Below are 14,307 nucleotides of genomic sequence, written 5' to 3'. Positions count from 1 at the left end.
CGGGTGGAGGACCGTCCCCTGCTGCTGCGACAGAAGGTCCTCCTGAAGGGGCAGGCGGATCGAGGGACCGACTGACATGCTGAGTAGCTCGGGATACCAGTATCTTCGAGCCCAGTCCGGAGCCACAAGGATAACTTGGGCCCGGTCGCGCCTGATCTTCTTCAGCACTCTGGGCAGAAGTGGTATAGGCGGAAAGGCGTACAACAGACCGCAACTCCACTCGCGCCGAAAGGCGTCGCCGAGCGAGTGCCGTCTTGGAAACTCCAACGCGCAGAACTGATGACATTGCGCATTCTCTTCTGTGGCGAATAGATCTAACCAAGGCTCTCCCCATTGCAGAAAGAGACCTTTCGCCACGTCCGAGTTCAGACGCCATTCGTGATCCACCGAGCACCGACGGCTGAGTTCGTCCGCCCTGGCGTTCAGAGAACCTGCCAGGTGTTGAACCGTCAGAGTCACGCCCTGACGTTCCAGCCATTGCCAGAGACGCAGAGCCTCCTGGCAAAGGGTCCACGACCCCACACCGCCCTGTTTGTTGCAGTACCACATGGCGGTGGTGTTGTCCGTGAACACCTGCACCACACTCCCGTTGACAAAGGGGAGGAATGCCTTCAGTGCTAGGCGAATCGCCCGCAGCTCCAACATGTTGATATGGAGCCGGGACTCCGCCGGAGACCAGATAACTCTGATCTCCGCCTCTCCCAAGTGGCCTCCCCAGCCCTGGAGGGACGCGTCCGTCACAACTACGTGCTCCGGTTGGGGAAGGGAGAGGGATCTGCCTCTGACCCAATCGCGGTCTGTAAGCCACCACTGCAACTGTCTCGCAGTGCCCTCCGAGATCAGGACATGGTCGGATAGGTTGCCCTGATGCTGGGCCCACGGCAACTTCAGGTCCCGCTGCAGAGCCCGCATCCGCCACCTGGCGTGATGCACCAGAAGGATGCAGGAGGCCATCAGCCCCAGAAGCCGCAGCGTCAACCTGACCGAGACCCGGGACAACGGCTGAAAGATGGGAATCAAGGCCTGAATATCCCGGACCCGCCGTTCCGGAGGATAAACCCGAAACTGCGCCGAGTCGAGAACCGCTCCGATGAAAAGGAGCTTTTGAGAGGGACACAGGTGTGATTTCGGCACATTGATGGAAAACCCCAGCTCGTGCAGGAGGTCTGCCGTCATCTGAAGGTGGTGGACGACTGTCTGGGGCGAGCCCGCCTTCAACAACCAGTCGTCGAGGTAGGGGAAGACTGAAACCCCTAACCGGCGCAGTTGAGCTGCGACCACCGCCATCACTTTCGTGAACACCCGTGGGGCGCTGGTAAGGCCGAATGGGAGCACGATAAACTGAAAGTGCTCGTGGCCTACCGTGAACCGCAGGTAACGCCGGTGGGCCGGCAGGACGGGGATGTGAAAATACGCATCCTGCAAGTCCAACGCTACCATCCAGTCTTGTGGGTCTAGAGCAGCCAAGACCTGAGCCAAAGTCAACATCTTGAACTTCTCCTTCCGGAGGAAGCCGTTGACGTTCCGTAGGTCCAAGATAGGACGTAGGCCCCCTTTGTCCTTCTTGGGCACCAGAAAGTAGTGGGAGTAGCAACCACACCCTACTTCCGGCCCAGGAACGCGCTCGATGGCCCCCTTGGCCAAGAGGGCCGTAACTTCCTCCTGCAGAAGTGTCAAGTGGTCCCCCGACACACGGTGGTTCTGCGGTGGCATGGCTGGAGGAGTGGTCTCGAAGGGGAGGGAGTAGCCCCTTCGGACGAGCTGCAGCACCCACCTGTCCGATGTGATAGTGCGCCAGCGGGAGTGGTGATGGCGAACCCTGCCACCCACTGGCGTCACATGGGCCTGAAAGCTCGGACTAGGAGGATTTGGAGGCTGCTGCGGGGGGAGGTGTGGACTGACCTCGCCGCTGTCCCCGACCGCCACCACGGCGGAATCCACGGCCGCCACCACGCTGAGGAGCGTTCTGCGGTGCGTGGCTGGCAGCACGTGTGGGACCGCCCCTTCCGTGGCCACGAAAGGAGCGAAACGAACCCGTTTGCTGGTGCTGGGTCGAGAGACCCAAGGACTTGGCCGTGACCCTGGAGTCCTTAAAGCGCTCAAGCGCGTTGTCCGCTTTGTCGCCGAACAGGCGACTGCCATCGAATGGCATGTCCATCAGGGCATTCTGGACATCCGGCGAGAAGTTGGCGGATCTCAGCCAAGCATGGCGACGAATCGCCACCGTCGTGGACATTGCTCTGCCCAGCGAGTCGGTCGTGTCAAGACCACACCGTATGGAATACCTCGCCGCGTCTCGGCCTTCAACCAAAGCCTGGCCGAGCTTGTCCCGTACCTCCTGCGGGCATTGCGGCAGGCACTCTGCGACCGTATCCCACAGAGAGTGGGTATAGCGGCCCAAGATGCACGCGGTGTTGCAAGACCGCAGTCCCAGACTCAGAGACGAGAAGACCTTCTTGCCGTACTGGTCGTACCGCTTAGATTCCCGATCGGGCGGGGCCGTCGGGAATGCGGACTGGGAAGTGGAGGCCTGGATCACCAGACTCTCAGGGGAGGGATGGGTGGACAGGAAGGCAGGGTCGTCCGCACACGGACGGTGGCGCCTGGCAACGTTCCGATCCACAGGTGAACCGGAAGCGGGCCTGGACCACGTGCCCAGAAGGACATCCGTCAAGGCGTCATTAAACGGCAGCAGAGGCTCCTGTGGACATGACTGCGGTTTGAATACCTCAGTGAGGATGTTAGGCTTCACCTTGGCGACGGGGAGCTCAAGGCTCAAGGCCTTGGCAGCCCTCATCAGTACCACCAAATAGGCAGCCCCAGCCTCCGACGCCACAGTGGGAGGCGAGACAAACCCAGGGTTAGGCGAGTCGTCCAGACCACTGGCATCACCCAATTCACCTGCCCAGTCCACATCGTACTGGCATTCTCGTGACAGAGGGTCCTCAGACCCCTCCCAACCCTCTCCATAATCGTCCTCATCGCCATAGTTGGAATCAACGATATAGACCGGCTCCTCGGAGCCAATGGGCCCCAACGGCGCCGGACTCGGCGTCGGACGATGCCGGTCCGACTCCGCGTCCGGATTCGGAGAGGGAATGGGGGTGGCGCCGCGCGGCGCCGGAGCCCCGACACCGGCCGGAACCGGCGTCGGAGTCACGGCGCCGCGCGGAGGCGGCACCACTGGTTGCCCCGATGGAATCGGCGCCGGAGAGGCCGGTTGACCAGCCGGCGACGACCCTGAAGGGCCCAGCGGCGCCGGGGCCGGAACCGCCGGCGGCGTCGGGGCAGGTGCACCGAACCGCTCGGGCCCCCAGACGGGACCGACGGGCCCGCAGGCGCCGTAGTCCCCGCCGGAGGAGACAGCGCCCTCATGGCCATGAGGAACTCCTCTACCTCCTCACGCGACGCGCCTTGCCCAGGGACCGGCGGGTATGGAGCAGGCGGCGTCGGCGACCCACGCGGGGCCGCGGGGCCACCTGAACCCCCGGCCGCATCGCGCGGGCGTCGGGGGGAGTCGGGGGTACGATGATGACGCCCCGACTTCTTGTGTCGCTTACCTGAGGAACCGGAGGAATGGTGACGACTTCCGGAGCGCTCGTGGAGGCTCCGCGACCGCTCTCTCGACCGCTCCCTCGACCTCCGTCCGGACCGGGACCGCTCTCGACGTGGGGCCGACACCCGGAGCTCGAGCAGCTTGCGGGACCGCTCCCGTCTAGCCTTACCCGTCAAGGCCCGGCAGTCGACGCAGGACTCCACTTCGTGGTCCGCGCCCAGACACCGGAGGCAGAGTCGATGGTGGTCGGTGACCGACATCAGGCGGTTGCACCCGTCGCAACTTTTAAAACCGGGCATCCTACCGGCACCTGAAAGTAGTTAGAGTTATCAAAAAACTTGGTCAAAAGACCGGAGTACTGCTCTTCGGATCTGCGCTAACTGGCGCGGAAAAAAGAAGAACTGACGTCAGCGCGCGGAGGCGGCGTCTATATACTCCAGCGACGTCATCACGGCGCCGACGACGCGGAGCCGCAGGGGACGCCTGCAGACGACGCCTACCGACGCGCAGGGGTACTGCTACGCAAAAGTTTCCGGATCCAGACTGACGCCTGGGGATATTCTAAGGTAAGGAATCTAATACTAACCTGTTTCTTTCAGATATTGCAATCGCTCTGCACAGCGAGTCCGTGGTGTCAAGTCCACATTGAACGGAATACCGTGCTGCATCCCGTCCCTCAGCAAGAGCCTAGGCGAGTCGTGTCCTGGTCTCTTCCGGACACTGGGGCAGCAACTCCACCACCGTATCCCACAGAGAGTGGGTGTAACGGCCCAAAAGGCATGCGGTATTAAGACTGACAGAGGAAAACAGTTTCTTGCCAAACTGTTCCAGCCTTTTGGATTCCCGGTCTGGGGATGCGTTAGAAAAAGCGGCTTGGGACGTGGAGGCCTGGATAACCAGACTCTCAGGGGTGGGGTGGGTAGACAGAAAGCAGGGGCCGCCCGGAGCTGGGCGGTGGCGCAGGGCCACGTTCCGATCCACAGGAGGGACTGTGGTGGGCTTGGACCAAGTGCCCATCAGAACATCAGTGATCAAACAATCAATCAATCATATCACTTGTATAGCGCGCTACTCACCCGGAAGGGGGCCGCTACTGCTCGAACAGCCAGGTCTTGAGTTGTCTCCTGAAGGCGAGGTGGTCCTGGGTCAGCCGAAGGTGGATGGGGAGGGAGTTCCATGTCTTGGCGGCCAGGTAGGAGAAGGATCTGCCTCCGGCGGTGGCTCTTCGGATGCGTGGTACGGCGGCGAGGGCGAGGCTAGCGGATCGTAGCTGGCGGGTGGGCGTGTGGAAGGTCAGGCGGTCGTTGAGGTACTTGGGGCCCAGGTTGTGGAGAGACTTGTGTGCGTGAGTGAGGAGCCTGAACGTGATCCTCTTGTTGACGGGGAGCCAGTGCAGGTTCCTCAGGTGGCCGGAGATGTGGCTGCGTCGAGGGATGTCTAGGATGAGTCTGGCGGAGGCGTTCTGGATGCGTTGTAGTCTTTTCTGTAGCTTGGCTGTGGTTCCGGCGTAGAGGGTGTTTCCGTAGTCCAGCCGGCTGGTGACGAGGGCCTGGGTGACCGTCTTCCTGGTTTCGATCGGGATCCATCGGAAGATCTTGCGGAGCATGCGGAGGGTGTGAAAGCATGAGGAGGAGACGGCGTTGACTTGTCTGGTCATGGAGAGGGAGGAGTCCAGGATGAAGCCCAGGTTGCGTGCGTGGTCTGTCGGCTTGGGGGTGGTGCCCAGGGCAGGGGGCCACCAGGAGTCGTTCCAGGCGGAGGGTGATGGTCCAAGGATGAGGACTTCCGTCTTGTCTGAGTTCAGTTTGAAGCGGCTGTTCTTCATCCACTCGGCGACGTCTTTCATCCCTTCGTGGAGGCTGGTTCTGGCGGTGTCGGGGTCTCTGGTGAGGGAGAGGATCAGCTGGGTGTCGTCGGCGTAGGAGATGATGTTGAGGTTGTGTCGGCGTGCGATGGCTGCGAGGGGTCTCATGTAGACGTTGAAGAGGGTGGGGCTGAGTGATGATCCTTGCGGGACGCCGCAGATGACTTCGGTGGCCTCGGAACGAAACGGGGGGAGGCGGACTCTCTGTGTTCTTCCAGCTAGGAACGAGATGATCCACTTCAGTGCCTTCTCTTGGATGCCGGTGTTGCTGAGGCGCTGGACTAGGGTGCGGTGGCAGACAGTGTCGAACGCGGCGGAGAGGTCCAGTAGGATGAGTGCCGCTGTTTCCCCGTTGTCGAGAAGGGCTCGGATGTCGCCGGTGGCTGCGATGAGGGCGGTCTCGGTGCTGTGGTTGGCTCTGAAACCGGACTGCGAGGGGTCGAGGGATCCATTCGTCTCGAGGAAGGCGGCCAGCTGTCTGTTGACGGTCTTCTCGATGACTTTGGCAGGAAAAGGGAGGAGCGAGATGGGGCGGAAGTTCTTGAGGTCGGTGGGGTCCGCTGTTGGTTTCTTCAGTAGGGCGCTGAGCTCGGCATGCTTCCAACTCTCCGGGAAGGTGGCGGTGTCGAAGGAGGTGTTGATGACGTCTCGGAGTTGGGGTGCGATGGTGGAGTCGGCCTTGTTGAAGATGTGGTGGGGGCAGGGGGCAGTCGGAGATCCGGAGTGGATGGTGTTCATCGTGCAGGCTGTGTCTTCGGTGGTCACTGTGGTCCAGGTGCGGAGGGTGGCAGTGGGGTGCGCTGGTTCGACGGTTGGGTGCGAGGATGGTGTTCCGAAGCGGTTGTGGATGTCGGCAATCTTGCGGTGGAAGAACGAGGCGAGGGAGTCGCAGAGATCTTGTGAAGGGGTGATGTCGTTGTTGCTGGTTCTGGGGTTGGAGAACTCCTTGACGATGCTGAAGAGTTCCTTGCTGTCGTGGGCGTTGTTGTCCAGTCGATCCTTCAGTGATTTCTTCTTGGTGGTGCGGATGAGCTGGTGGTGCTTGCGGGTCGCGTGTTTGAGGGTGGTCATGTTGTCAGTGGTCCGGTCGAGGAGCCAGGCTTTCTCGAGGGTGCGGCAGGTCTTCTTGGAGTCCTTGAGTTCGTCGGTGAACCAGGGGGCCTTCTTGCTTCTGGGTTTGCTGGGGGGGTTCTTCAGTGGTGCGAGGTCGTATTGGCGCAGGCGGTCAGCCATTGCGTGAAGTTGCGGGCTGCTTCGTTGGGGTCCGGTGTGCTGGTAGGTGGGTTCTGGCTGAGGGAGGCGGTGAGCTGGTCTGCGGTGATCTTGCTCCAGCTCCTGTGAGGAACCTGTTGCGGGTGGTGGTGGGTGGTGGTTTTTCTGAAGCTGAAGTGGACGCAGCTGTGGTCGGTCCAGTGAAGTCCGGTGGAGTGGCTGAAGGCGATGTGCTTGCTGGATGAAAAGACGGGGTCGAGCGTGTGGCCGGCGTAGTGGGTGGGGGTGTTGACCAGTTGCTTGAGTCCGAGGTTGGCGAGGTTGTCCAGCAGGGTGACGGTGTTGCGGTCCTTGTTGTTCTCCAGGTGGAAGTTGAGGTCCCCTAGGAGGATGTAGTCGGCGGAGGGGAGGGCGTGTGGGCGGAGGGGAGGGCGTGCGGGCTGATGAAGTCCGTGATGTCTTCGCTGAATTGTGTGCGTGGTCCCGGGGTCTGTAGAGGAGGATTCCTCTGAGGGTCGTCTTTGGGTCGGTGTGGATCTGGAAGTGGAGGTGTTCGGCGGCGGTGTAGGTGTCATCGGCGTCGGTCGTGATGCGGATGGTGTTCTGGTGGACGATGGCGATGCCTCCTCCAGTCTGGTTGATGCGGTCCTTCCTGATGATCTTGTATCCATCCGGGATGGCGATGGCGATGTCAGGGGCTGAGGAGGCGTTCATCCATGTTTCAGTGAGGAAGGCGACGTCTGGTGATGTAGCGTCGAGCAGGTTCCAGATTTCGATGGCGTGTCTGTGGACGGAGCGGGTGTTGAGCAGGATGCACTTGAGGTCGCTGCTGGGGTTTGGCTTGGCGGGCGTGGTGCATGTTCGGAGGCAGGTGAACTTGCAGGTTGTGCAGGTGAAGGGTCCGTGGAAGCGTTTCGGGGCGGCCCGGCAGCAGGCGGGGTTCCGGCCGGCATTGAGTGCGTTGAGGGCGGCGGCGTTGTAGGTCTGTCGGGTCGTCTTGCATCGCTGGGGACCAGGGGTCCTGGTGCTGGGCGCGGTCCAGGCGCGGACGGGCGCAGACGGGTTTGCCTTTGGCGCGCCTTCAGTGCGCCCGCTGCGCGTACGCGTGGTCGCCATTTATGGCGAAGTGGGAGGGAGGGAGGAGCAGCTGGGAGGCGGGAGGGAGGAGCAGCTGGGGAGCGGGGAGGGCACAGAAGGAAAAGGGGGCGTGGCCGCTAGCATGGCGGCGGGGAGCGGGGCGGGCAGGGGGCAGAGACACAGTAAACAGTACAGGCAATGAAAAAATAATCAAAACGGTAAATGGGAAATAAAATATAGGTTAGCAAGCTGCAGGGAGACAAAAAAGAGACAAAGGAGACAAAAAGAAAATTAGCACAACACGAAGATACGGCGGGGGCCGAGGCAGGCTCAGCGAGGCTGTGGGCAGCAGCGGGGCGAGTTGCACACGCAACAGCTGGTGGCCGTGCGGCGCGGGGGTGTCCTGAGAACAGGTCACACTCACCTGCGCCGCGCGGTCGCCATTTATGGCCAAGTGGGAGGGAGGGAGGAGCAGCTGGGAGGCAGGAGGGCACAGAAGGAAAAGGGGGCGTGGCCGCTAGTACGGCGGCGGGAAGCGGGGCGGGCAGGGGGCAGAGACACAGTAAACAGTACAGGCAATGAAAAAATAATCAAAACGGTAAATAGGAAATAAAATCTAGGTTAACAAGCTGCAGGGAGACAAAAAAGAGACAAAAAGAAAATTAGCACAACACGAAGATACGGCGGGGGCCGAGGCAGGCTCAGCGAGGCTGTGGGCAGCAGCGGGGCGAGTTGCACATGCAACAGCTGGTGGCCGTGCGGCGCAGGGGTGTCCCGAGAACAGGTCACACTCACCTGCGCGGTCGCCATTTATGGCCAAGTGGGAGGGAGGGAGGAGCAGCTGGGAGGCGGGAGCGGGGAGGGCACAGAAGGAAAAGGGTGCGTGGCCGCTAGCACGGCGGCGGGAAGCGGGGAGCGGGGCGGGCAGGGGGCAGAGACACAGTAAACAGTACAGGCAATGAAAAAATAATCAAAACGGTAAATGGGAAATAAAATATAGGTTAGCAAGCTGCAGGGAGACAAGAAAGAGACAAAGGAGACAAAAAGAAAATTAGCACAACACGAAGATACGGCGGGGGCCGAGGCAGGCTCAGCGAGGCTGTGGGCAGCAGCGGGGCGAGTTGCACACGCAACAGCTGGTGGCCGTGCGGCGCAGGGTGTCCTGAGAACAGGTCACCTGATCTGTTTAGAGGATCTCATTAAACTGCAGCAGAGGCTCCGAAGAGTTTACTGGCAGTTGAAGCACCTCAGTGAGGAGGTTAGTCCTTACGGCCGCTGCAGGGAGCTCAAGGCCCAAGGCCTTGGCCGCCTTGCGCAGCACCACAGCATAAGTTGCTCCCTCCTCCGTAGCCACGGAATGAGGAGAGAGAAAACCAGTGTCAGGCGAAGTGTCTAGACCACTGGCCGACTCTAGCTCATTTGCCCAGTCCTGACTTAACTGGCACTTCTGTGCCAGAGGCTCCTCAGACCCCTCCCAGTCCTCCCCTTCATCCAGGTCCTGATAAACAGGCAGAAATTACGGAGCAGGGGCATAGGTGAAAAGCTCACTAGTCGGAGGCGGTGCCGAGCAGTGCCTCTCCGACGCCGAGCCCGGGCTGAAACCGGGGACGGCGTCATCTGAGTACGGCACCGGAGGTGACGCCTAGGGGGTCGGCGCCAGCGGAGGAGTCGTAAGGTCAACTGACGTGGAACGGGATCCAGGCCTGGATCACACGGGGTCGGGTCCTGCGGCACCAGGACCGAAGTTGCCGGCGGTGCCGAGGCCGAAGGCAACACAGGGAGAGGACCCCCAGTCGGACCCGCGTGGCCTGAAGGCGCGCCGGCGTGTCTCGACGGCGGGAAGAGAGTCCTCATGGCCACGAGGAAGTCTCTAATAGGCTTCGGAGTCGCATTGAGTCCAGGGACCGGAGGGTGTGGGGCTGGATGCGACTGCGCTGACGCCGCCGAAGCCGCGTGGGCGCCACATGAACCCTCTGCCGAGTCACGGGACCGGCGAAGGGAGCTAGAAGAACGATGATGTTTCTTCGACTTCTTTTTGTCATGCCTCGACTTACCAGAGTGCGAGAACTTGGATCCGGATGATCGGTGATGACTGTGGCTCCGCTACCGGTCCCCCGACTTCCTCCTCGACCGGGACCTCGAGCGGCACGGAGCCGACTGCCGGAGCTCAAGGAGCTTAAGGGTACGCTCCCGACTAGCATTCGATGTCAAAGTCCGGCATTCGTGTCATCGTGGTCGGCCACCAAACAGTAAAGACACCGGCGGTGGGGGTCGGTAACCGACATCAGTCGGTGACAAGTGTCACACGGCTTGAAACGGGCATCCGTACTGGCACCAGGAGTCAAGTCGATTAAAAAAAGATAGACAAAAATGTCCAAAAAGTTAGTAAAAAAAAAGGCTAAGGGTACTCTCTTCCCAGATCTGCGCTTGCTGGCGCGGAAAAAAGAAGAACTGGCGTCAGCGCGTGAGGGCGGCGTCTAAGTACTCCATCGACGTCATTCTGGCGACCACGACGCAGACGACGGAGCCACAGGACGACGCCTACCGACGCGCAGGGGTACTGCTGACGAAAACTTTCTGGATACAGTCTTACGCCTGGGGATATTCTAAGGTAAGGAATCTAACACTAACGTCAGATATAGGTAGCAACACAGTTCAGTGCAGGCTTGAATAACAGACGCGGATATTAAGGATCCCAGACGCTGTACAATGCGTGCTCACGCTGCGTGTTAGTTGCTAAGGTGCCAGGTAACGTGGTTGTCTCATTGCTAGGAAGTGAAGAACGTGGGTGGTGCGCAACCATACAGGAATGCGTGTGACGTAATAAAAACACGACTGGAGGAGGTCGCGAAAGAAGAGAAAGGAAATGCCTCGTGAGGAGAATACAGCGTATTCAAAATGAGCACATACTGCCAACCGCAACTGTAACTGCTGATATTCAACCAGACAAACAACTAACCTTGGAAAGGTAAACAGGACTCCTCTTCAAACGTCACGTGGTGTAGAAATGTCAAAAGTTGTTGTCTTGAAGATTTTGAAAGGGAGGCAGGAAACCTTCTGTAGCGCAACGAAAGTAGAATTCTTGGCAGATCTGTACATCTTGTAGAGCGTGGGTTTGCTGGGTTCAAGATCGTCGCCAGTTTTAAATAAGCAAGTACACTGGAGTCGTAAAGATAACTAGTAGGTTTATTCCAAGAACCCCGCTATGAAACGAGGAGGACAGTCTGGACACTCCTCTTCCAGCCACGGTCTGCCAGTGTATGCTTCACTGGGTTCCACGGTTACAGAATGTTAAAGGTGGAATTCCAATGTCGTCATATGCCTGCGAGGACACTAAACACAACACATGGCACTGCAGTCCTAACACGACTTAGAGTCGTGTCTTGGCTCCAAGCACCACAAACACACCAAGTGAGGGTCTGTCACCGACATTGGACTATGACAGGCCTCACTGTTTGAAACTAGACAATTTCTTTGGTGACATCCACACACAAGGACAAGTAAAATCTCAAAGAGTCGACAAAAAGTCGAAAAAAAGTAATAAAATGACTGAGGTGTAGCTCAGACCAGATCAGGGCTATCTGCAGCGGAAATGAAAGAACTGATGTCAGAGCGCCAAGGTGGGGCCTATATAGGTACTGCGGATGATGCGGACGCAGAGATGCAGATGCCCCTGGGGATATTTATGGTAAGGAATCTGAGGTTAGAAGTCTCTATCTGATGATCGGTGTACCACACTCTTCTGGCCCAATCTGGAGCTAATAGGATGACTTGAGCCCATTTGGCCTTTATCTTCTTTAGAACCCGGGGAAGGAGAGGTAGTGGCGGGAAGGCATACAGGAGGACAGTGCTCCATGGAAAGCGTCTCTGAGAGAGACCGGTCTTGGGAACGCCCGCGCAAGCTATGATTCTCCCCATCGCTGTAAGGCATTGTGCACCACCTCTGGATGTAATTGTAATTTGTGATCCACTAGGCATCATCGGATTCTTTCATCTGTTCTGGGGTTTAAAGGTCCTCGTTAGGTGGTGCACGATCAGGGATATGCCCTGCCGAGGCACTGAGTCCAGAAGTCCACACCACCCTCCTTGTTGTAATATCACATGGATATGATGTTGACAACGAGGACCTGAACTAGCCTCCTCTTTGTGAACAATAGAAAGGATTTTAACGTCAAGCGAATGGCTCACAATTCTAACAAATTGATGCAGAGATGGGTTTTCACCGGAGATCAGAGTCCTCTGATCACCACCATGACCTAATGACTTCCCTTACCCAGTAGTGATGCATCTGGTTTCGGAGAGGGGCCTGCCACTGGTCCAACTGCAGATGAGCATCCAACACTGCAAATCCTTTCCAGTCTCTTACGATACCTTGATGGAATCAGACAGGTCTCTTCAGCGCTGGGTGTATTGAAGCTTAGATCCCACGACAGAGCCTGCATATCCCACCTGGCATGGTCAAAAAGCAGGATGCAGAAGGCCAATAGGACAAGAAACCTCAAAGCCACCCTGAGGCCTACGACAGTGGCTGACACATTGGGATTGTATCCTGAATGTTCTGAATGCACTGTTATGGAGGAAAACTCAGATAACGCCCCTTATCCAGGATGGCACTGATGAAAGGGAGCCTCTGCAAAGGAGTCAGGTGTGACTGCACGTTTATAGTGAACCTTAACAATGTCAAGAGGTTTGCTGTAGCATGGAGTTGGTCTACAACTGACTCTGGTGAGCTTGCCTTTAAAAGACAGTCACCACGTTAGGGGAAGACTAGTACACCTGACCTCCGAAGGTGAGCTGTGACTACCACCATCACTTTCGTGACCTGGGGCACTGGTGAGGTCAGCAAAACAGGGGAGCACAGCAAACTGAAAATGCTTGTGGTCCCACCAGAACTGAAAGTATCACCCATAGGGCTGCAAGACGAAGCATATGGAAATAGGTGTCCAGCCCTACCATCCAGTCTCCTGAAGCCACAGCAGATACAACCTCGCCAGCATGAGTATGATGAATTGTCTTTCCACAAGAAGGAAATAAATTGAGAGTTTGAAAATCTAAGATAGGACAATGGTTTTTTCTCTATATCAGCACAAAGAAAAACAGGAGTAACATCAGTTCCAATTTCCGAGGCCTGGACGCACTCTATGGCTGCTTTTGCTCAAAAAGTCTGGACCTCATGCAATAAAATGGATTGTTTACCAGGCTGCATCCTTCCTTTCAGAAAGAAGGGGTCTGCCATCAGACGCACAGTAGGAGGTGGAGCCAGCATTCACCGTGCCAGGCACAGCCCTATTCAGGTGAAGGAGCTACCCCTCCCCAGTACTCAATGCAGATCTCTCTATTCAACCCAGGTCTGACTCAGCCTGCCATGCCCCTCTAAACGCAGGAAGGCTTAGGCAAGAAAATACCTACTTTCTAAAAGTGTTTTTTTCAAACAGAGAATATTAAAACCAACTTTGCTAAAATATGTATTTTATTATTCTGAGTTCAGGCATACTAAACTCGAATTTCTACCATGTTCCCCGAGTCAGTTAGGATTATAAGACGTAATAGTCAGACTGCCCATTCTAGCCTATGGAGAACAGGTAGCCTTGCAACAGTGAAAAACAAAGTGGAGTGTAATTCACTACCAGGACATTCTACACATATCAAGCCATGTCCTACCTTACACACTCAATGCACCTACCATAGGGGTGACTGACATGATACCAAGGGAAGGTTCAGGAGCTGGGAAGTGTGGGCACTTCACAGCCAAGATGGCAGTTCTGGACTGCACACAGACACTGCAGTGGCAGGTCGGAGGTAACATTTACAAGTTGCTTCTGTGGGTGGAGCAAACCAGTGCTGCAGGCCCACCAACTGGCATCCACCTCAGATCCATGGGCCAAAGGCTCTCCAGAGATTTCAGGGGAAGCCCCAAAACGTTTATCCATGGCCAGCGGTAGCTCATGGAGGTGTTGTGGTGTTCCTGTTCTTTGAAGATTGGGCGGAATCTGGACCAGTGGAGGTGTCTGTTTTGGGCACAGACAGATTTTGTGACCTGGAGGTGCCTGTAGAATCTTGCAACTCCAAATGATGGGAATGGTTGGACGCCGAAATCCCATGCTTGGATTTTTAAAAATGTTTTTGTGTCTTTTTCTCAACTTCCCTGACCCCCTTGATGACAAACGGTCATTGGAACTATCTTGGGAATGAGATCGAGACTCTGCACATGACTTCGAGCAAGACCGCTTCTTCGACTGCCTAAATTCAGCAACGGCAAATGTGGCCTCGATCCCGAATGGCCATCATATTCATTTTAGGTTAGCAGCCACATGATTCTGAGTCGTGTTTGGTGCTGAGACATCAGAGACCGTCACTGTGGGTGTCAGTAACCAACATCAGTTTGAACCCTGTAATTTTCCAGTATCATGTTGAATTTTTTATGGAAAAAATCTCAAACAGGCATTACAGGCTTTGAAAGCTCTGGATCCATGTCGGCAGGCACGCAAAAAAGAAACTTATATAAGCGAGTTGAGATGGCGCATATATATGGGCTCTGATGCAATTTTTGGTGGAGTACTGGTCCATTGTAGAGCAGCATGACGCTATCTATCAGCAC

General features: G+C 57.2%; 1 protein-coding gene across 2 annotated transcripts in view; it reads right to left on the bottom strand.

Moving 5' to 3' along the window:
• Positions 1-14,307, bottom strand: part of TDRD9 (tudor domain containing 9) — a 2,642,469-nt gene that overhangs the window by 118,181 nt on the left and 2,509,981 nt on the right. The window lies entirely within an intron of this gene.

This window comes from Lissotriton helveticus, chromosome 9, assembly GCF_964261635.1.
Source record: "Lissotriton helveticus chromosome 9, aLisHel1.1, whole genome shotgun sequence".
Classification (NCBI taxonomy): Eukaryota; Metazoa; Chordata; class Amphibia; order Caudata; family Salamandridae; genus Lissotriton; species Lissotriton helveticus.
Note: the sequence above shows the minus strand (reverse complement) of the source record. Positions and strands in the feature narration are given on the sequence as shown.